Consider the following 22,735-nt stretch of genomic DNA (forward strand, 5'->3'; position numbering starts at 1 on the left):
TTTTTATTCCTTATTTTTATTTTATTTTATTTGTTTGGATTCTTGCTGGTTCAGATTTACTAGTGCATGACACGCACTAGAAGAGAGGGACTAGCAGAATTCGATCTTGAAATTGAGAGGACCCTTCGCTTGTTGCAAAGAGCCAACAGAGGTAAGACAAGAGAGGAGGTTGTTATTGGCGAACCAGCAATAGAAATTGAAGGTGAGATGGCAGAAGCAAATCACACCCTCTTGGACTATACTTGTCCAACAATTGATGGGGCGACATCTAGCATTTACAAGCCCACCATTCAGGCCAATAATTTTGAAATCAAGCCTGCAATAATTTAGATGATCCAGACAAGTATTCAGTTTAGTGGGTTGCCATGTGATGACCCTAATGAACACATTGTTAACTTCCTAGAAATATGTGATACAGTTAAACATAATGGAGTTAGTGATGATGCTATTAGGCTTAGATTATTTCCTTTTTCATTGTGTGATAGAGCTAAAGATTGTCTTAACTCACTCCCTGCAGGAAGTATCACCACTTGGAATGATCTAACCTAGAAATTTTTGGCTAAATATTCCCCCCCCAAAATAGCAAAATTAATTAATGATATTACTACTTTTGCTCAATTTGAGAGGGAATCTTTGTATGAAGCATGGGAACGATTCAAGGAGATGCTTAGGGAGTGTCCTCACCATGGGATACCAACTTGGCATCAAATTCAGACTTTTTATAATGGTATTACCCCCTCTAATCGATCCATTATTGATGCAGCCACAGGTGGCACAATTATGAGAAAAACTCCAGAGGAAGCTTATGATTTAGTGGAGGAGATGGTGTCAAATAGCTACTAGTGGAGTAATGACTGAACCAATCAGAGGGGAGTACACCACATCGATTCCCTTATAGCCCTATCTGCACAAATTGCTAATCTGAATAAGAAACTTGACACTTTAATATTGCAGTCATTAATGCATCATCTAGCATCTCATGTGATTCATGTGGTCAAATAAGACATACTAATTCTGATTGTCCATTAAGTGGTCCTTTTATTTCCCATGAGAATGCTAATTTTATCTCTCATGCTGGCAGGCCGAATTTCAATGCCTACTCAAATACATACAACCCAGGGTGGAGGAATCATCCAAACTTTTCATGGAGCAACAATCAGCAAAAGGCACCCATGGGATTCCAACCACACCCACCCCCACAAGAAAAAAAGGGTAATTTGGAGGAGATGATTTCTAAGTTCATCAATGCTACCGAAGCAAGATTCCAAAGCCATGAAGCATCGATTAAGAACTTAGAAGTTCAAGTGGGTAGATTGTAAGCATGTTGTCGGAAAGAAAAGAGGGACAGCTACCCAGCAACACAGAGAAGAATCCTAGAGAGCAGGTGAACGCCATAGCCTTAAGAAGCGGGAAGACAGTTGGCGAAATCCAAAAAAAAAAGACAAGAAAGCTGATGTGGCCGATCTGCAAAAGGAGGATGAGAGAAGTAAACCTAAACTGAATTTAGAAGTTTTCAAAAAAATACATATTAACCTCCCCCTTCTTGATGTATTGTCACAGATGTCGAAATATGCCAAATTGTTGAAGGAGGTGATGGCAAATAAAAGGAAATGGGAGGAATGTGAGATGGTAAAATTGAATGAAGAGTGCTCAGCCATCCTCCAAAATAAATTGCCCCCAAAGCTTCAGGATCTAGGGAGTTTTTCTATACCTTGCACCATAGGAAATACTGAATTTGAAAAAGCTTTATGTGATTTAGGTGCTAGTATAAATTTAATGCCTTGTTCTATTTTTGAAAAACTTGAACTGCATGAACTAACATCTACAACTATACCCTACAATTAGTTGATCGAAGCATTAAATATCCTAGGGGAATAGTAGAAGAAGTGGTGTTTAATGTATTTAAAACCATGAAATGTCCCAACAAAATTGAGCATGAAATATACGCAATTGATTGCATTGATGTTTGGGCAGCTGAAGTAGATAAATCTAAATCAGAAGACACGCTGAAAGTTGCACTTAACAATAGTCCTAATCAATTGCAACAAGCAGAGCAGAAGTTTGTACTGAAATCAGAACTGCGAAATTTGACTTCTGAACTAGACTCTTTTGAAATTGCAACTCATAATGCATCTTTTATTAATTTACCTCCATCTCACATAAAACCCCTCCCATCTATTGTGCAAGCCCCTATTCTAGGTTTAAACCCACCTATAAAGGATGAAAGGGGGAAACATCGGAAGTTAAAAACCAAGTGGACCGGACCCTTTGAAGTGGCTAGGGTATTCCCTCGTGGAGCAATTGAACTGCATAATGATGATGGGAGTACGTTCAAGGTAAATGGACAGCGGTTGAAGCATTATATTGAAGGAGAGCAACCCATCCACCATGGGTCCATTCTCTCCTTGAAACCGCCATGAAAGAAAGGTGAAAGTCAAGCTCACGACTTAAAAAGAGTGCTTGTGGGAGGCAACCCATTAAGTTTAGTTGTTTGTTTTGTTCAATTTTTTTTCTCTTCTGAGTGTGTTTTTTTCGTATCTCATAGGATCTCAACGAGGCATTCAGGGAAGTCCTCTTAAACCTTTCTCTCCTTGTTCTTGTTATGCATATTCCATACATTGAGGACAATGTATATCTTAAGTGTGGGGGAGGATTAAGGGTTGATAAATTTTTTCGGCATGCTTCAATTACCCCTCTCTAACCTTTCCTTTCAAAATTTCTTGTCCTTAGAGACTTGTTTTTGAATGATTGCAAACCACCATGAATCATGTGCTTAGGTGAGATAGACAAGAAAGGATGCAAGCAAATCTAGCTGAAATTTTTGGCTATGGAAGGTATCTCAGTAGTGGGAATGATCAACGGGCAAGATGCAATACAAATTTGACCCCTGTGAGCATTTGGTTTCTGATGGACAAACATGGTTTGATTATTCTAGAACTTGTTTTGTTAGGCATGTCGAGACCACAATAATGAGTTCATGAATTGGAACGTGATCTATCCAAAAAGAAAAAAGAAAAAAAAATTATTTTCTGAATAAGTGTGAGATGGAGCATAAAATGCACTCACACTAAAAGCATAAGAAAAGTGTGAGATGAAGCATAAAATGCACTCACACAAAAAGCATAAGAAAAGGGTGAGATGGAGCATAAAATGCACTCATCCCTAGGTCCCAAACCCTAATTCACCTTTTGATGCATTGAACTCATGATAAGTGGTGGAGATGTGATACATAAGCAAGCTTATGGTAATGACATTCCTTGTTTTCGTTCTAAAAAATCATGAGAAGGTATTTTTGAATCTTGCTGCATGTGATTGTGAAAACAAAGAGGGCTTACTCTAGTCCTAAATTATTCATGCGAAGAGATGCTTGTTTCCCTTGATTGTCGATTTCACTTGGGGACATGAGGATTGGCGATTTAAGATTATTCTTTGACAAGTTAAAGAGGAAAAGAAGTAGACGAATGGATGGAGCATTAATACTCGATCAAGGCATGCGGGAGAACAAATATCCTGTTGAGAAAAATCCAAAACAATCTTTTAGTTAGTTGGGTCCTGTTTTAATTTTGTTTTGAGTTTTGTCTTGCCCGAGGACGGGCAAAGTTTAAGTGTGGGGGGATTTGATGAGAGTAGAATTTATCATATTTTTATCCCCAAATATTCTATCTTTCATACTTAATTAGTACTTAATTGGACTCATATTTCTTGTATTTCGGTTCAGGGCATGAAAAGAAGGCATCAGGAGCAAAGAAAGGCAATTCGGATGATTTTTCATAGTTTCGGCACCGTTCAGTAATTTGGGCCTAACTCGTGTATCCGAAATCCGACTGGGCTGATTCAAGACCCATAGAAAAGAAAAGAGAAAAAGCCACAACTTTCATGTTTTGGGCTTTCACAGATTCGGCATGCATCGAAGTCAAATCCGGGCCCGAAGTCGGGGAAAATTCGTAGGAAGGCCTAATCTGTAGATGAAGCCCAACTTGCAGAAAAGCCTAGCTGAATCCCAATTCACAGAGGAAGTCTAATACGAATCCAAGAACAAGAAACTGAGAAGAGTCTTACCAGATCTAAATTTATGATGTAATCCCCAAAAAATAAGAGATTGAGTTCGATAGATAAAGAGATAAGAGTAGGATTAGACTAGGACTTCCTAATCTTGAAAGATTAACTTCAAGAGAGAGTAGGAGACCACCCCCTCCCCTTTAGGCTATATAAAGAAGTAGGGGGCGGACTAGAGGGATCATCGATCAACAATTGGATCATGGTTCGGCTTTCCACAGCCCTAGCTAAAAACAAATCAGTTCATAATAAAGGAAATAAAGCAAACAAGATGAAAGAAAGCTTCAAGAAGGAGGTGGCGGCAAGAAGAAGAGGAGATCTCAGCACCCTGGGCGAATTCATGAGTTCTTTCTTTCATCTTGTTTGCTTTATTTCCTTTATTATGAACTGATTTGTTTTTAGCTAGGGCTGTGGAAAGCCGAACCATGATAATGAATATATTTTTATTATTATGATTTATCCAAGATTGTGATTTTCATATAGTCTATGAATTGATTGCTTAATGCGATTAGGAGTGGCCATCTCTTAGTTGATTCGGTGTATATGAATGAATCGGGAGAGGAATTTATATACTCGACCACATAGTTCATGGTGTGAATTGAATGGATATACTGTTTATTTTAGTAATATGATTACTGTTAAACGGAATAATAAATTCATCGCATGCGGGGAACTGGAGAATGGTCTCTATGTTCTACATCCTTCTCTGGAAACTAACCTAACCGAAACTACGTCGGTCGAAAATCCCAAGAAAAGGAATCGTGATATGGTAAATCCCACGTGCCTCTGGCATTACCAACTTGGTCATATCGGTATTGACCGAATCACAAGGCTGGTGAAGGATGATCCTTTGGATTTTCTAACCGTAGAAAATCTTCCCACTTGTGAGCCTTGCCTTCAAGGTAAGATGACTAAGCGGCCATTTGACAGTAAGCCTGAAAGATCTGGAGGCACACTTGACCTAATACATACTGATGTATATGGTCCCCTGAGTGTTAGGACACGGAATCAACACGTGTATTTCATCACCTTTATAGATGATTTTTCATGATATGGTTACGTGTACCTAATGAGACATAAGTCAGAATCCTTTGAAAAGTTCAAAGAGTTCAGACAGGAAGTCGAGAAACAGTTAGGGAGAAATATCAAGGCTCTTTGATCGGATCGAGGTGGCGAGTATCTCTCTGACGAATTCAGGGACTACTTAAAGAACAATGGGATAGTGTCACAACTAGCTCCTCCTGCTACACCTCAACTCAACGGTGTTTCAGAGAGGAGGAATAGGACCTTGTTGGACATGGTCCGGTCACTTTTCGTACGCTCATTACCCACATCCTTTTGGGGATATGCATTAGAGACTACTATCTACGTGCGGAATCGGGTTCCAAACAAATCAGTTCTGAAAACTCCATATGAACTATGGACCGGAAGGAAGCCAAGTGTAAGACACTTGAAGATTTGGGGTTCTCCTGCACACGTTAAAAGAACAAGTGCGGACAAGTTGGAATCCAAAACCAGCCGCTGCCTATTTATAGGCTACCCAAAGGATTCAGTGGGTTACCTATTCTATGACCCAAGTGAGCAGAAAGTGTTCTGCAGTCGAAACGTCCAATTCTTAGAATCCGAATACATACTGGACACCCATCATCAGGAAATAGTTCTTGATGAGGAGAGCTCAGGAGCAGTGGGAGATGTCCCACACGTTCCAGGTAGTGACCAACCTAGAAGGTCCACCCGAGTATCCAGACCACCAGTCCAATATGGTTATGACCAGGATAGTTACCTGGTGGAAGCCTTGACTAGTGAAGTGGATCCCATGACTTACGCGGAAGCTATTTAGACATAGATTCCTAGAAGAGGGTGGAGGCCATGAGAGCTGAAATGGACTCGATGGAGACCAATGGAGTCTGGACTCTAGTAGATCCGCCCTCTGGGGTAAAAGCAATTGATTGCAAATGGATTTACAAGAGGAAGAAGGGCCCCGATGGCAGGATTGAGACCTACAAATCTCGCTTAGTGGCGAAAGGGTATACTCAGAAAGAAGGCATCGATTATGAGGAAACCTTTTCGCCCGTGGCCATGCATAAATCCATTAGGATCCTGCTAGCTGTAGCAGTGTACCATAACTACGAGATTTGGCAAATGGATGTCAAAACTGCGTTCCTGAATGGAGATCTTAGTGAAGATATCTACATGCAGCAGCCGCAAGGCTTCGTTGCTGCTGGTCAGGAACACATGGTATGTAAACTCAATAGATCCATATATGGACTTAAGCAGGCTTCTAAGAGTTGGAACATCCGCTTTGGTTCAGCTGTCAAAACGTTTGACTTTGAGCAGAATCCGGATGAGCCCTGAGTTTACAGGAAGTCCAGTGGGGATAAGATCACCTTTTTGGTGTTGTACGTGGACGATATCCTACTCATTGGGAATGATGTAGGAATGTTGACTTCGGTCAAGGTATGGCTATCACAGCAGTTCTCCATGAAAGATCTTGGAGAAGCTTCATACATACTTGGTCTTCGACTCTATAGAGATAGATCGAAGCGAATAATTGGATTATCCCAGGCTGCTTACATTGACAAAATTGTCAAAAGGTACAGCATGGAGAACTCCAAGAAAGGAAATGTTCCTTTCAGACATGGAGTCACTCTCTCCAAGAAGATGTCTCCTAAGACTTCTGAGGAGATTGAGGGCATGAGAGACGTTCCCTATGCCTCAGCCGTAGGGAGCATCATGTATGCCATGCTGTGCACTCGCCCGGACATAGCTCAGGCGGTGAGTGTGGTAAGCAGATTCCAAGCCAACCCAGGGCAGGAGCATTGGACTGCTGTGAAGAACATACTTAAATACCTTCGAAGGACAAAAGAGTTTTGTCTGGTATTCGATGGTGGTTCTCTACAGGTTCTAGGGTATACCGATGCTGATTTCCAGTCGGATCCAGATGATAGAAAGTCTACATCTGGGTACGTTTTCATGATAGGATCGTGTGCTGTTTGCTGGAAAAGCAACAAACAGGGGTCCACTGCAGACTCCACAACCGAGGCCGAGTACATTGCCACAAGTGAAGCTTCCAAGGAAGCCGTGTGGATGAAGAAATTCATACACGAATTGGGAGTGATTCCATCCAGCACATCACCCATCCCATTGTTGTGTGACAACAATGGAGCGATCGCCTAGGCTAAAGAGCGTCGGGCCCACTCGAAGTCAAAGCACATTGAGAGGAAGTACCATGTACTGCGGGAGATCGTTGGTAGAGGGGACGTCCTAATTCAGAAGGTAGCATCAGCGGATAATGTGGCAGACCCATTGACTAAGCCACTGACACAGAAGGTGTTTGAGAAACACGTTGAAAGTATGGGACTCCGGCTTGTACCAGATTGGACCTAAGTGCAAGTGGGAGCTGTTAGACAGTTTTGTATGCCCTTAGCTTCAATCCGATTTGATGTACTTTTGTTATTTAGTGGAAATAAATTAAAGTGCATGTTTGATTAATGTTGTTTGGTACAATTCTATGTAAGACCCTAAAACTGGACACTTATAGAGACTCGTGTTAGTTTTAAATGTTCACAACCATTGGATAAGTTTTGGGAGATTTATCTTGCCAAGGCTGATACTGGTGTGCCACCAAATGTTGGGATGGCCTGTCTCGGCCACCAGGGTAAGACCCAAGGCACATGCAGTATGGGATTACTTGAATCCTTGAACCGGACCAGATTTCCAGTATTGCCCAGGACCTTGGAGACAGATGGGCAAAACTGGAATGTTACACCTGACCCCTAGACTCGATTATGACACTTCACTAGGTGTCAGATCGGGCTGTCTTTGATATGCCAATCAGTGAGATCCTTTGCAGGGATCAAAACCTGGGGATGTTGGGACAGTCTGAGAATTCATTTGAGTGGGTGATCATAGTGACAGAATCAGCCCCTTTGTCGAACAAGGGTAATGATCGGGAAAGGCACTCTCTCTGATGGAAACCAAACTGCCGGCAGTTGATTTCAATCGTTGGAATTTTGTTTTGCATAATTAATATATAAATGTATATGTATGGTTTCAAAATGTTTGCGAATGGTTTTAATTCCCAGGATCCATGTGAGTAGAGAGTGTGGCATTGTTCCTTATAGCCGAGGGAGAGGTCCTCTCTTGTCGGGCAGTGCTTGATTATTAAGGGCTGAGAGGTTAGGATAGTACCTGCACCTGCCCACAGTCCCTGGGTTTTTATAAGATGGCTTGGCCCAGGGACCACTTAATGTAAGTGTCGGGTCCATAGGGTCCATATGATGGGCTAAGGGGTTTACTGAGTTTTTCAGTGAATTCGGCTGGGCCTTGTAATAAAGGCTGGGCTAAACCCATGTGGCTGGTGTGTAGATCAATGCTTGGGTCCCATGTCATACAAAGAAGCCCAACTGGGGAGCAGATTGGAAACTAGTTAAACACTGAACACTAAATGGGCCAAAAGCCCATTTCGAACTGGGCTGATATGATCACCCATTTATGGGGCGAATCTGAGATTAATGTTAGTAAAAGGATTGGGCCTCTAACCTTATCCACTCTAGGAGACCAAATTCAAATTAGATTTGAATCTCGTAACCTCCTGATAAGATCAGGAGTAAGCTAACTTAATCTGCAGATAGGATTAAGATTATCCCCTATCCAAATACTGATTTGGATTGGGATAACTCCTAATTAGGAGGTTTCTTAATCAAGAAGAAAAGAGGAGAAACCCAAGAGAAATATATCAGATTTCGAACCAGGGTTTTTGTGCAAGCATACATCCTGCGAATTGAGATTTGATCTCATACAGACTCTAGAGAGAAGAGAAGCAGTTTAGCCATCTTCGTCCCTGGAGCTCTCCTCCAGCCGCCGCCATTCCCTCTTGCAAGATTGGATCTTTGCAGCAATAGGAAGTCAAGAAATCAGTTCTTGACATTAGTCTTGCAAAAAGACTGAAAAATATTCAGTGTTCAGAGTTTCCGGAGGATTCTTGCGAAGGATCCAGTGTGTAGGACGCACCCTGCTGGTTCCGTTCCATCCACAACTGTGTCATCTTCAGTAGGAGCGGATCTTGGTTTCTTTTTTGGGCGTGAACACCAACTTTGGGAGATACTGCTTCTCCGGATCAGGTATATTCCTCCCTTTTGCTTTTGGTTCAGATCTGGTTCGATTATGGTTCAAGTAGGATCCTTGAATATTGTATTCTAAATTTAGGGAATGTGATTCCCAATTGGGAGAATGTAGGAAAATTTTTTGAAGTTTGCCCACCCATTCCGCAACCTTTTTGGCATCCATTAGATGGATCCTACCATTCTTTCACCATCAATATTCATTAGATTGGTTGGGCGGACCTAAAGCCCTAGCGATTTTATCCTTTGCCTATTTGGTTGTTGATTGTCTTTGCTTTTATCTTCTTTTTCTAGTTTTTATTTTCAATAATTCTTATTCTTAAATCTGAATTTTGATTGTCCAAATAATTAGGGAAGACTGTAGTTCTAATACTTATTTTGTTAAATCCCCGTGGGAACGATATTTTTATACTACTTGATAACTAGTGCACTTGTTAGGGTTATAATCATAGCTATCAGTCATACCACTTTTCTTGGATACACACTGAATAGGACTGACCCAAGTACTATCAGAAATAGCATAGATAATACCTGCATTAAGAAACTTAACAATCTCTTTCTTCACCACTTCCTCCATGTGCGGGTTCAATCTTCTTTGCTTCTCAGTTGTGGCATCAAATCCTTCCTCCATGTGAATCCTATGCATCACAATAGAAGGGCTAATACCCTTTATGTCAGAAATATTCCAACCTAAAGCCTTAATCCTATGCCTTACCACATTTAACACTTTTTGTTCCTGCTTATTCGATAGTTTGTTTGAGATAATAATTGGTAAGGTATTATCATTTCACAAGACCTCAAATGTGATGGTAAAAGTTTCAAGTCAAGCTTAGTTGGCTGCTCAATAGAAGGAGGAGAGGGGTTAGCACTTCATACTACTAATTCAGGTCTAGCAAAAGGTTCAATGTCACAAGCATTTGAAAGAATGGTAGGATCCCTCGTATGGACGCCAAAAAGGTTGTGGAATGGGTGGGTGAATTTCAAAAATTTCTTACCTTTCTTCCAACTAGGAATCATATTCCTTGATTTTAGAATCAAAATTCAAGGATCCTACTTGAACCAAACCAGACCAGATCTGACCCAAAGACCAAAGGAAGGGTTATACCTGATACAAAGAATGAAAATCTCCCAACATCGGTGCTCACGCCCAAAGAGAGGTCCACGATCTGCTCCTGATAAAGACGACACAGCGATGGTGGGGCAGAACCAACAGTGTACATCTCACGTACCGAACTCTTCACAAGAACTTGTTGGAGGCTTAGAGCACTGAACCAAATTTTCCTTTCAGCAAAGACTGATATCAAGAACAGATTTCTTGAGGAGATCCCTAAGGCTGAAAGTGGCGTGAATGCAGTTTTCAGCTTAGGGGAGGTGAGATTCTATCTCAGATTGCAGAGAGTGTTAACTGCCAAACCCTAGGTCAAATTCTTGTAATTCTTTATTAGGGTTTCCTCCTTCCTTAGTGATTAAGAAACCTCCTAATCCCATTAGGAGTTATCCCAATCCAAATCTGTATTTGGATAGGGGATAATCTTAATCCTATCTGCAGATTAGATCAACCCATTCCTGATCTCATCAGGAGGTTAATCCTATCTGCAGATTCGACCCCTTAAGTGGGTGATCATATCAGCCCAATTCGAAATGGGCTTCTATCCCAATAAATAAATAGTGCTCAATAAGTTTCCAAACTGCTGCCTATTTGGGCTTCTTTGTATGGCGTGGGATTCAACTATTGATCTCCACATCAGTCACATGGGTTCGGCCCAGCCTTTGTTACAAGGCTTAGCTGAATTCACTAGAAAACCCAGTGAACCCCTTGAGCCCATCACATGGATCCTATGGGCCCAACACTTACACTAAGTGGTCCCTGGGCCAAGCCATCTTATAAAAACCTAGGGACTGTGGGCAGATGAAAGATTAGCCCATCAGGTATTATCCTAAATGACCTTACACTTAACCTCTCAGCCCATAATGATCAAGCATTGTCTGACAAGAGAGGACCTATCCCTCGGCTGCAAGGAATAGTGCTGCACTCTCTGCTCACATGGATCCCGGGAATTAAAACCATTTGCAAACATTTTGAAACCGCATATAAGTATATATCATATATATAAATTTTGCAAAACAAAATTCCAACGATTGAAATCAACTACCTGCAATTTGGTTTCCATCAGAGAGAGTGCATCCCTGATCATTACTTTTGTCCAACAAAGGGGCTGATCCTGTCACTATGATCACCCACTCAGATGGGTTCATGAACCATCCCAACATACCCATGTTTTGATCCCCTATGAGGATCTCACTGATTGGCATATCCAAGACAGCCCAATCTGCCACCTAGTGCAATATCATAATCGAGTCTAGGGATCAGGTGTAGCTGTCCAGTTTTGCCCATCAGTCTCCAAGGTCCAGGGCAACACAGAAAATATGGTCTGGTTCAAGGATTCAAGTAATCCTACACTGCGTGTGCCTTGGGTTTCACCTTGGCGGCTGAGACAAGCTACCCCAATGGCTATGAACATTTAAAACTAACACAAGTCTCACTAAGTGTCCAGTTTTAGGGTCTTACACAAAAAAATACCACACAGCATGAATCAAACATGTACTTTATTTATTTACACTAAATATCAAAAGCACATCAAAACTTATTGGAGCTAAGGGCATACAAAACTGTCTAACAACTCCCACTTGAACTTTGGTCCAATCTGGTACAAGCCAGAGTCCCATACTTTCCATGTGTTTCTCAAACACCTTCTGTGTGAATGGCCAATTTAATGGGTCTGCCACATTATCCACTAATGCTACCTTCTAAATCAGAACGTCCCCTCTACCAACGATCTCCTGTAGTACATGGTACTTCCTCTCGATGTGCTTTGACTTCGAGTGGGTCCGAGGCTCCTTAGCTTGGGCGATCGCTCCAATGTTGTCACACAACAATGGGATGAGTGATGTGCTAGACGGAGTCACTCTTAATTCATGAACAAACTTTGTCATCCACACGACTTCCTTGGTAGCTTCACTTGTGACAATGTACTCGGCTTCGGTTGTGGAGACTTTCTATCATGAAAACATACCCAGATGTAGACTTTCTATCATCTGGATCTGACTGGAAATCGGCATGAGTATACCCTAGAATTTGTAGTGAAGTACCATCGAATACCAAACAAAACTCTTTTGTCCTTCGAAGGTATTTGAGTATGTTCTTTACAGCAGTCCAATGCTCCTGCCCTAGGTTGGCCTGGAACCTGCTTATGACACTCACTGCCTAAGCAATGTCAGGGCAAGTGCACAACATGACATACATGATGCTCCCTACGGCTGAGGCATAGGGAACGTCTTTCATGCCCTCAATCTCCTCAGAAGTCTTGGGAGACATCTTCTTGGAGAGAGTAACTCCATGCCTGAAAGGAATGTTTAGTTTCTTTGAGTTCTCCATGCTGTACCTTTTGACAATTTTGTTAATGTAAGCAGCCTGGGATAATCCAATTATCCACTTCGATCTATCTCTATAGAGTCGAAGACCCAGTATATAGAAAGCTTCTCCAAGATCTTTCGTAGAGAATTGCTGTGAAAGCCATACCTTCATCGAAGTCAACATTCCTACATCATTCCCAATGAGTAGGATATCATCCACATACAACACCAAAAAGGTGACCTTATCCCCACTGGACTTCTTGTAAACACAGGGCTCATTCGAATTCTATTCAAAGTCAAACGATTTAACGGCAGAGTCAAAACGGATGTTCCAACTCCTAGAACCCAGCTTAAGTCCATATATGGATCTATTAAGTTTACATACCATGTGTTCTTGACTAGCAGCAATGAAGTCTTGCGGCTGTTGCATGTAGATATTTTCACTAAGATCTCCATTCAGGAATGTGGTTTTGACATCCATTTTCCAAATCTCGTAGTCATGGTATGCTGCTACAATTAGCAGGATCCTAATGGATTTAAGCATGGTCACTGGCGAAAAGGTTTCCTCATAGTCGATGCCTTCTTTCTGAGTATACCCTTTTGCCACCAAACGAGCTTTGTAGGTCTCAGTCTTCCCATCCGGGCCCTTCTTCCTCTTATAGATCCATTTGCAACCAATTGCTTTTACCCCGGAGGGAAGATCTACTAGAGTCCAAACTCCATTGGACTCCATCGAGTCCATCTCTGCTCTCATGACCTCCACCCACTTCTGGGAATCTACGTCCAACATATCTTCCGCGTAAGTCACAGGATCCTCCTCACTAGTCAAGGCTTCCACCAGGTAACTATCCTAGTCAAGGCTTCCACCAGGTAACTATCCACAGGTGGTCTGGATATCTGGGTGGATTTTCTAGGTTGGTCACTACTTGGAACTTGTGGGACATCTCCCACTGCTCCTGAGCTCTCCTCATCTAGAACTATTTCCAGACGATGGGCGTCCAGGATGTAATTAGTCTCTAAGAACTGGGCATTTCGACTGCAGAACATTTTCTACTCACTTGGGTCATAAAAAAGATAACCCATTGAATTCTTTGGGTAGCCTACAAATAGGCAACGACTTTTCTTGAATTCCAACTTGTTCGCACTTGTTCTTTTAACGTGCGTAGGACAACCTGATGAGACCAAAAAGAACCCTATTTTTATCCCCTAATATTCACTCTTTTACATTAATTTGGCACTTAGATGTAATCATTACTCTTGTATTTTGATTCAGGGCAATAATGAAGGCAATTGGAAGAAAACAGGGCAAATCTGGTGATTTTGCACAGTTTCGGTGACAGTCAATAATCTGGGCATAACTCCTAATTCCGGACTCCGAATTGGACAATTCAAGAAGCATTAGAAGGAGGAAAGCAAGGCCCACAACCTTTATGTTTTGGGTTTTGACAGATTCATCCCGAATCGAGTATGAAAACAAGCTTAAAGTCGGAGCAAGTTCGTAGCCAGGCCCATTTCACAACTGAAGCCCAACTCGCAGAAGTACCTTGAAACAGCCCAAATTAACAAAGCAGCCCAACTCGAAATCAAAAGCCAAGAGTCCCAATTTCGAATGTAACCTCTTGAGAGAGAGTCTTATCAGATCTAAAGTCTTGAATGTAATCCTATCAAGATAAGAAGATTGGATTAAATCACTAGATAAGAGATAGGATAGGATTAGTTCAAAAACAGATTAGGACTTTATAATTTCAGGTTAATCTCCTAAAAGGAGTTGGAAAGAAGCTCTCTCCCTTTGCTATATAAAGTGGTGGGTGGACCAGCTCTAGCATCACTCACTCCAAGATCCAAGAGATCACCAAGCAACTCAAGAAACTCAAGAGTGCAGTTCGGCCATGGAGAAGCAGAGCATGGAGGTTTCGCAGATCATGAGCAGCTAAGCTTCTTTTTCTGGTTCAAGGGGGGAGGTTCGATTGTGCCATTGTGATGTTATGTAGTTAATTTATTTTTTGCTTTTTAATTCAAGTATTCATTGGTTCTTGTGCACATTTTTATTGGATGTTAATGTTAATTAGTCTGACAAACTGAATTAATGTTGATTTTCCTACTACTATCCATGATTTTGGTGATCCATAATTGTCACGAATAGTGGTACAAGTAGCAATTAGGTTAATATCTTTCTAGGTCAATTGTTCGTGACAGCCTTTGACCAATGTATTGACATGTTTTAACCTAAAGGGAATCGATGGAACAAGATTCAATAATTGTAGCTATCTCAATTATTGTTATTTTGGTTTAACTATTTTCACAAAGCTTAATGCTATCATTAATTAATATGGAGCGCTATCGTACCCAATTGATTAAAGATAAGTGTTGATCGAATGCTGGGTTTGGTCAACTGATTTAGGAAAATACAAGGTTTATTATGGCTATCCTAATAAATCTAAGGTTAAATGCTTGAATCGCAAGAATGCTGAAATTTGCCTATGATCGATGGCCGAGGCTAAACCGAACCCCTGAACCAGAATTCGGTAAGACTGATTTCTTTTTGATTGTTGAGTTTTCTATTGCTTTGTTCTTTTAATTTTAGTTATTTTATTTTCCCACTTAGTTATATTATTCATTCGGTTGAGAAATTACTGTTAGCTCCCTGTGGGATTTGACCTAGTACCACTTTTACTGCAAATATCTTATTGTGGGACTAGTACTAATTTTGAGGGCTTCGACAAACCCGTCACAACCCCAAGTTCGTATGGACTTGGTTTCTTTCCGGTCCAAAGTTCGTATGGAGTTTTCAGAACCGATTTGGTTGGAACCCGATTCAGCACGTAGATAGCAGTCTTTAATGCATATCCCCAAAAGGATGTGGGTAATTCTGAGCGTGACAAAAGTGATCAGACCATGTCTAACAATGTCCTATTCCTCCTCTCTGAAACACCGTTAAGCTGCGGTGTTGCAGAAGGAGCCAAGTGTAATATTATCCCATTGGCCTTCAAGTAGTCCCTGAATTCGTCGAAGAGATACTCGCCACCTCGATTTGATCGAAGGGCCTTAATTTCTTTCCCTAACTGTTTCTCGACTTTTTGTCTGAACTCCTTGAACTTTTCAAAGGATTTGGACTTTTGTCTCATCAGGTACATGTAACCATATCGTGAAAAATCATCGGTAAAATTAATGAAGTACACGTGTTGGTTACGAGTCCTAACACTCAGGGGACCACATACATCAGTATGTATAAGGTCAAGTGTGCTAGTACATCTTTCAAGCTTACCGTTAAATGGTTGTTGTCACCTTGCCTCAGAGGCAATGCTCACAAGTGGGAAGATTTTCCAAGGTTAGAAATTCCAAAGGACCATCCTTTACCAGCCATGTTATTTGGTCAATACCGATGTGGCCAAGTCGGTAATGCCACAGGCACGTGGGACTGACTATATCACGAGTCCTTTTCTTGGGGATTTCCACTGACGTAGTTTCAGTTAAGTTAGCTTCTAGCAAGGGATGTAGAACATAGAGACCGTTCTCTAGTTCCCCGCATGTGATGAATTTATTATTCCGTTTAACAGTAATCATATTACTAAAGTAAACAGTATATCGATCAACACATAGTTTAGAAACAAAAATCAAATTTCTTCTAAAGTTCTATACATAAAGACAATCTTTAAGTACAATAATTCCTTCTCTAAAACTAAGTTCTATGGTTCCAATTGCCGCAGTTGCAACACTTGCAGTCATTCCCAAGAAAACTGTCACTTCCCCTTCACTCAGCCTTCTGCTTACTTTGAACCCCTGTAGTGAATTACACGCATGAGTTGAAGCCCCAGAGTCAATACACCAGGACACAGAAGTGACTAACAAATTAGTCTCAATGACACTAGTTTCAAAACGGTCCAAACAGCTTTGGTCCAATCAGCTTTGGTCCAATCTGGTTCAAAACGGTCCAAAAACATTTTTTAATTCAAGAAACAATTCAATGAAAGATCTGAAATTAAAATTCCAAAGTTCTAACAATCAAAACAGATCTGGATTGTTCGTACAATCCGCAAAATAGAGGTTAGTGACTAGGGTAGCAGTTTCCCAAACTGCAAAGCGCAGATAGCAAACTCTTCATCTGCAAATCTCCAGGGTCGTCGCCTTCTCAATCAAGAAAATAAAAAAAAAAACAGAAATCCTATTTCTATTAAATAATTGCATTCTTGATTTCATCCTATACATTCAGTCTAGAAAAAAAAATTATTTTACAGACTAGAATTAATAAAAACTGCAAATAATAGGTTCACAGACAATCTGCACCAAAATTGATCTTCGAACTCCATGTAGGAACAGTCCATTAAATCAGAAATAAATTAAGAACAATTCTAAATTAAATTTCAGATTTAACGAAAATTAATTTCAGATCAATCGCCCCTAGAAGAAACAATTTCTTGAAACAAAATTGCAATCTGCGCAATACCCGGATAGAACAACTTCTACCGAATTGCGCAATTTCAAATTTGATCTTTTGGTTCAAGATTCGAACCTGTGGCTCTGATACCCCTGAAAGAATGGTAGGATCCATCGTATGGATGCCAAAAAGGTTGCGGAATGGGTGGGCGAATTTCAAAAATTTCCTACCTTTCTTCCAATTGGGAATCATATTCCCTGATTTTAGAATCAAAATTCAAGGATCCTACTTGAACCAAACCAGACCAGATCTGAGCCAAAGACCAAAGGAAGGGTTATACCTGATACGGAGAATGAAAATCTCCCAACGTCGGTGTTCACGCCCAAAGAGAGGTCCAAGATCTGCTCCCGCTGAAGATGATGCAGCGATGGCGGGGCTGAACCAATAGTGTACGTCTCATGTACCGAACTCTTCACAAGAACTCATTGGAGGCTTAGAGAACCAGACCAAATCAGCCTTTCAACAAAGACTGATATCAAGAACAGATTTCATGATTCTCCCTTCAAATGGAGTTCGAACTATGCAGTAAGGTGGCAGTGGCTGGAGGAGATCCCTAAGGCTGAAAGTGGCGTGAATGCAGTTTTCAGCTTAGGGAGGTGAGATCCTATCTCGGATTGTAGATAGTGTTAACTGCCAAACCCTAGGTTGAATTCTTGTAATTCTTTATTAGGGTATCCTCCTTTCTTAGTGATTAAGAAACCTCCTAATCCGATTAGGAGTTATCCCAATCCAAATCTATATTTGGATAGGGGATAATCTTAATCCTATCTGCAGATTAGATATGCCCATTCATGATCTCATGAGGAGATTAATCCTATCTACAGATTCACTCCCTTAAGTGGGTGATCATATTAGCCCAGTTCGAAATGGGCTTTTAGGCCCAATAAATAAATAGTGCTCAATAAGTTTCCAAACTGCTGCCCAGTTGGGCTTCTTTGTATGGTGTGGGACCCAACCATTGATCTCCACATCAGCCACATTGGTTCAGCCCAGCCTTTGTTACAAGGCATAAAAGAATTCACTAGAAACCCAAGTGAACCCCTTGAGCCCATCACATGGACCCTATGGGCCCAACACTTACACTAAGTGGTCCTTGGGCCAAGCCATCTTATAAAAACCTAGGGATCGTGGGCAGATGCAAGATTAGCCCATTAGGTATTATCCTAAATGGCCTTACACTTAACCTCTCAGCCCATAATGATCAAGCACTACCCGACAAGAGAGGACCTCTCCCTTAGCTGCAATGAACAGTGCTGCACTCTCTGCTCACATGGATCCCGAGAATTAAAACCATTTGCAAAAATTTTGAAACCGCATATAAGTATATATTATATATATAAATTTTTCAAAACAAAATTCCAATGATTGAAATCAACTGCCGGCAATTTGTTTTCCATCAGAGAGAGTGCATCCCCGATCATTTCCTTTGTCCGACAAAGGGGCTGATCCTGTCACTATGATCACCCACTCAGATGGGTTCATGAACCATCCCAACATACCTAGGTTTTGACCCTGTTTGAGGATCTCACTGATTGGCATATCAAAGACAGCCCAATCCACCACCTAGTGCAGTATCATAATCGAATCTAGGGGTCAGGTGTAATTTTCCAGTTTTGCCCATCAGTCACCAAGGTCCAGGGCAACACTAGAAATCTGGTCCGGTTAAAGGATTCAAGTAATCCTACACTACATGTGCCTTGGGTTTCACCCTGGCGGCTGAGATAAGCCACCCCAACAGTTGGCAGCACACCAGTGTCAGCCTTGGCGGGATAAATCTCCCTAGACTTATCCAATGGCTGTGAACATTTATAACTAACACAAGTCTCATTAAGTGTCCAGTTTTAGGGTCTTACACTGAAGCATACCACATAACATGAATCAAACATGTACTTTATTTATTTACATTAAATATCAAAATACATCAAAACTGATTGGAGTTAAGGGCATACAAAACTGTCTAACAGCATTGCCATCCGCTACATCATCTTCAAAGTCTTGTTCTACCTCACTAACTTGACATACTTCTTTCACACATGAATCAATTATATCAATTCTCATAGAAAGTTCTTCCTCCATAGGATGCTTCATAGCCTTGGACATGTTAAACTCCACTTTGTCATCACCAATTCGAAGGGTCAGTTTCCCTTCATACATGTTAACCAAAGCTTTCCCTGTGTTTAGAAACGGTCTACCAAGGATCAAGGTGCAATCATGATCCTCCTCAAAATCTAGCACAACAAGTCCACAGGAAATATGAACTTGTCCACTTTCACAAGTACATCCTCAACCACGCCATGAGGTTTCTTGTTGGAGTGATCCACTAGCTGCAAAGTCATTAAGGTAGGTTTCACTTCTCCAAGATCAAGTTTCCTGAAAATAGACAAGGCATCAAATTAATGCTTGTACCTAAATCACACAAACACTTAGGGAACTCAATGCTACCAACAACACATGGAATTGTAAAACTCCTTGGGTCTTTCAATTTGGCAGGCATCTTGATGGTAATGATTGAACTGCACTTTTCAGTCAATGATACAGTTTGTTCATCCTCCCATCTCCTCTTATTAGTGATGATCTCCTTCAAAAATTTAGCATATTGAGGCATTTGGGCAAGAGCCTCAGCAAAAAGAATATTGATTTATAGCTTCTTAAAAATATCCAAAAATTTGGAGAATTGCTATTCAGTTTGTTGCTTCTTCAGTCTTTAAGGAAAAGGGATTCGTGTGACATGGGATGAAGGTTGGGCATTAGAGTGATTCCCCTTGTCACCTTAGTTCTCCTCTGACTTATCATTGGTTTCTTCATCATAGATTTCAGCATTGGTTGATGAAGGACTCTCAACATCTGTACCTGTTCTCTTACTTTTCACATCTTGCTTTGGCTCTAGCACTTTCCCACTCCTTAGTGAAATTGCTTTGAGCTTCTCCCTTGGATTAGTCTCAGTGTTGCTTGGTAAATTACCTTGGTTCCTAGCCAAAACAGCATTGAGTAGTTAGCCTATCTGCACCTCCAAGTTGTGAATTGAAGACGAATGGTTCTTTGCAATTTGATCAAATTTAGCTTCCATCCTTCTCTGGGCCTCATCCTGGCTGCTCATCTTGCTACTCATCATGTCCATGAATTTATCCAGCTTGGCTTCAAAAGAAGCTGATCTATCCTGTTGAGGATGTGGCTGGAATCCTGGTGATCCGTGCTGTCTAGGCATGTTGTTGTTTTGGATACTGGAACTGCCAAGATTGTTGTTATTGCTACTCCATGAAAAATTGGGGTGATTTCTCCACCCTGGGTTATATGTGTTGGAGTAAGGGTTGTTGACCTGCCTTCCTTGGAGTTGATTCCCCACAAAATTGCATTGCTCCATAAAATTTCCACCTGCAAAATTAAAATTTCCAACACAATAGTCAGAACTAACATGACCTATACCATTACAATACTCACAAATTGGTTGCATAGAATTGTTGATGGTGTTGGCTTGCATGTTCATGGTGCCCAATTGCTTGATTAAAGTTGAAATTTGAGCCTACAAGGATGCTATGGAGTTCGCTTCTAATTTGCCTCCCTATCTAGGTGGATTTAGCCGCTCGGCTGACCACAAACAATTATTAGCTACCATTTACTCTAAAAGATCAAAAGCAGCATCTATAGTTTTCCTCATCAAGGGACCTCCTGCAGCAGGATCAATTGTATCTCTAGTAGTGCGAGTGGCTCCATTGTAGAAAGTCTAAATCAAAAGTCCCTTAGGTAAGCCATGGTGAGGGCAGTTTCTCTACAAATCCTTAAATCTTTCCCAAGCCTCGTACAATGATTCATTCTCAAATTGCTGAAAAGTAGTGATGTCTTTGATGATCTTTGCGGTTTTAGCTGGGGGAAAATACTTAGCCAAGAAAGCCTGTGCCAACTGTGCCCATGTGGTTATGGAAATTAATGGTAGAGAATTTAACCACGCTTTAGCTTTATCCTTCTAGGTGAAAGAGAAAAGCCTAAGCCTTATAGCATCATCTGAAACTCCATTGTATTTGAAGGTATCACAAATTTCCATGAAATTTGCAATGTGAGCATTAGAATCTTCATTGCCCATGCCATAAAATTGCACACTTGATTGGATCATTTGGAGTAGAGCTGGCTTAATCTCAAAGTTATTGGCATTAATGTTTGGCCTTGCAATACTCTGTTGTGCACCATGCAGCCTAGGCATAGCAAAATCTCTAAGAGTTCTCTCATTATCATGTCGATCTACTTGGTTACCTCCATTATCCTCCGCCATCTCTGAAAACCTTCCTTGCTGAGCTTTCCTGCTTTCTCTAACAAACTTCTCGATTTCAGATCTGAAAGGAAGAAGCTCGGGTTGTGAACTTCAAGTTCTTCGCATACGCCGAAACACTACCTAAAGAAAGAATGCAAACAAACAAAGTTAGCAAAAACTAATAAAGAACTGCGCTTTAAATCAAGAGAAACTAAATTAATTATGGTGTTAAATAAAATTCTTCCCCGGCAACGGCGCCAAAACTTGACCGCTATCCGCAAGAGTACGGAGTCGTGCAAATAATATAGTAAGGAATACAGAATCGTTCCCATGAGGAATGAATTATTTAGCCACCTATTAATTCTGAACTTGTTTAAAGCAATAATCAATTTGGGTTTGCGATTTAAGGAATTTAAACTAGTGCCACTGATTAAGGAAATTAAATGACAAAAACCTGTAATTTGAACAAAATCAATAACAAAGTTTCTAGGGATTAATCCTATCACGATCATCAAGATTTAATATCAATAAAATCTCACGAGGGTTGTTATATTCCAAGGTGTTTCCTAAAAGCACTAGTCGATCTTTCTCAAGAGCCGATTAGCTAAACCTATGTTCAATTAAATGGAATTACAATCAATGAATTCTCATTCTTTCAATCGAAATCCTCTTTGCATAAACACAAGCTGTTAATACACCTAGAAGGAAATCCTACCAACAAATGATATCTCTATCTAATTATTGGTCGAATAAGAGTTATTAGTTCCACCTCAATTATCATCTCTCAATGAATAATCTTGATTAAAGAACGAATCATTGGTGATCAATCAATGATAAGTAATAAGCACAAATAACACAATATAACAAGAACCTCATCGATTTTATTAACGAATGAAAATCAATGCATGATCAATCCCTAACAATAGAAACTTAGCCCCTCATGATGTAATTAAGAACAAGAAACATCCCAATATCAAGAGTAAACATGATGTTACAAGAGAAAAAGAAAGTATCTTGCAACCGATCTCTCAATCTTGGCTCAAGAATCTTCAATCTTGTCTCCACCCTTGTTTTCTTGTGTTTTCCTTTTTTTTTCTCTTCGAATTGAGTGTGCTTCGTCCAAAAGATCTTCTCCTCCTCTCTTCTTCTCTTGTTTTTTTCTTCAAGGGTCCGAACCCTAATTCTTTCTTTTTCTTTTCTTTTTATACCTTTTCTCTTCAGCCTCCCTTCCTTCTCTAAAGCTAGACGCTTTTGGAGCCTCCCCTAGGCTGCGGACTGGGCTGTTGTTCTTAGTGGGCCGAACTGCAGTTGGGTTGTTCTCCTTGATGATCCGAACTGCTGTTCTCCCATAAGGTTTTGGTTGGGCTGCAGTTGGGTGTGGAGCTTTGCACTTTAGTCCCTGATCTTGATCAGCTTGTCCCAAATTGGCCCAAAACTTTCATCTTTGATGATTAGTTACCTGAA

The 22,735-nt window shown here is 40.7% G+C and overlaps 2 non-coding genes across 2 annotated transcripts; one reads left to right on the forward strand and one right to left on the reverse strand.

Moving 5' to 3' along the window:
* Nucleotides 1–585: 585 nt before the first annotated feature.
* Nucleotides 586–692, reverse strand: LOC148790837 (small nucleolar RNA R71). The gene has a single exon (XR_016078038.1). It is a non-coding gene; the product is annotated as a small nucleolar RNA R71 (small nucleolar RNA).
* Nucleotides 693–20,771: 20,079 nt separating this feature from the next.
* Nucleotides 20,772–20,878, forward strand: LOC148790838 (small nucleolar RNA R71). The gene has a single exon (XR_016078027.1). It is a non-coding gene; the product is annotated as a small nucleolar RNA R71 (small nucleolar RNA).
* The last annotated feature ends 1,857 nt before the right edge of the window (nucleotides 20,879–22,735 follow it).

This window comes from Nelumbo nucifera, chromosome 6 (assembly GCF_055504915.1).
Source record: "Nelumbo nucifera cultivar China Antique chromosome 6, China Antique-T2T, whole genome shotgun sequence".
Lineage (NCBI taxonomy): Eukaryota > Viridiplantae > Streptophyta > Magnoliopsida > Proteales > Nelumbonaceae > Nelumbo > Nelumbo nucifera.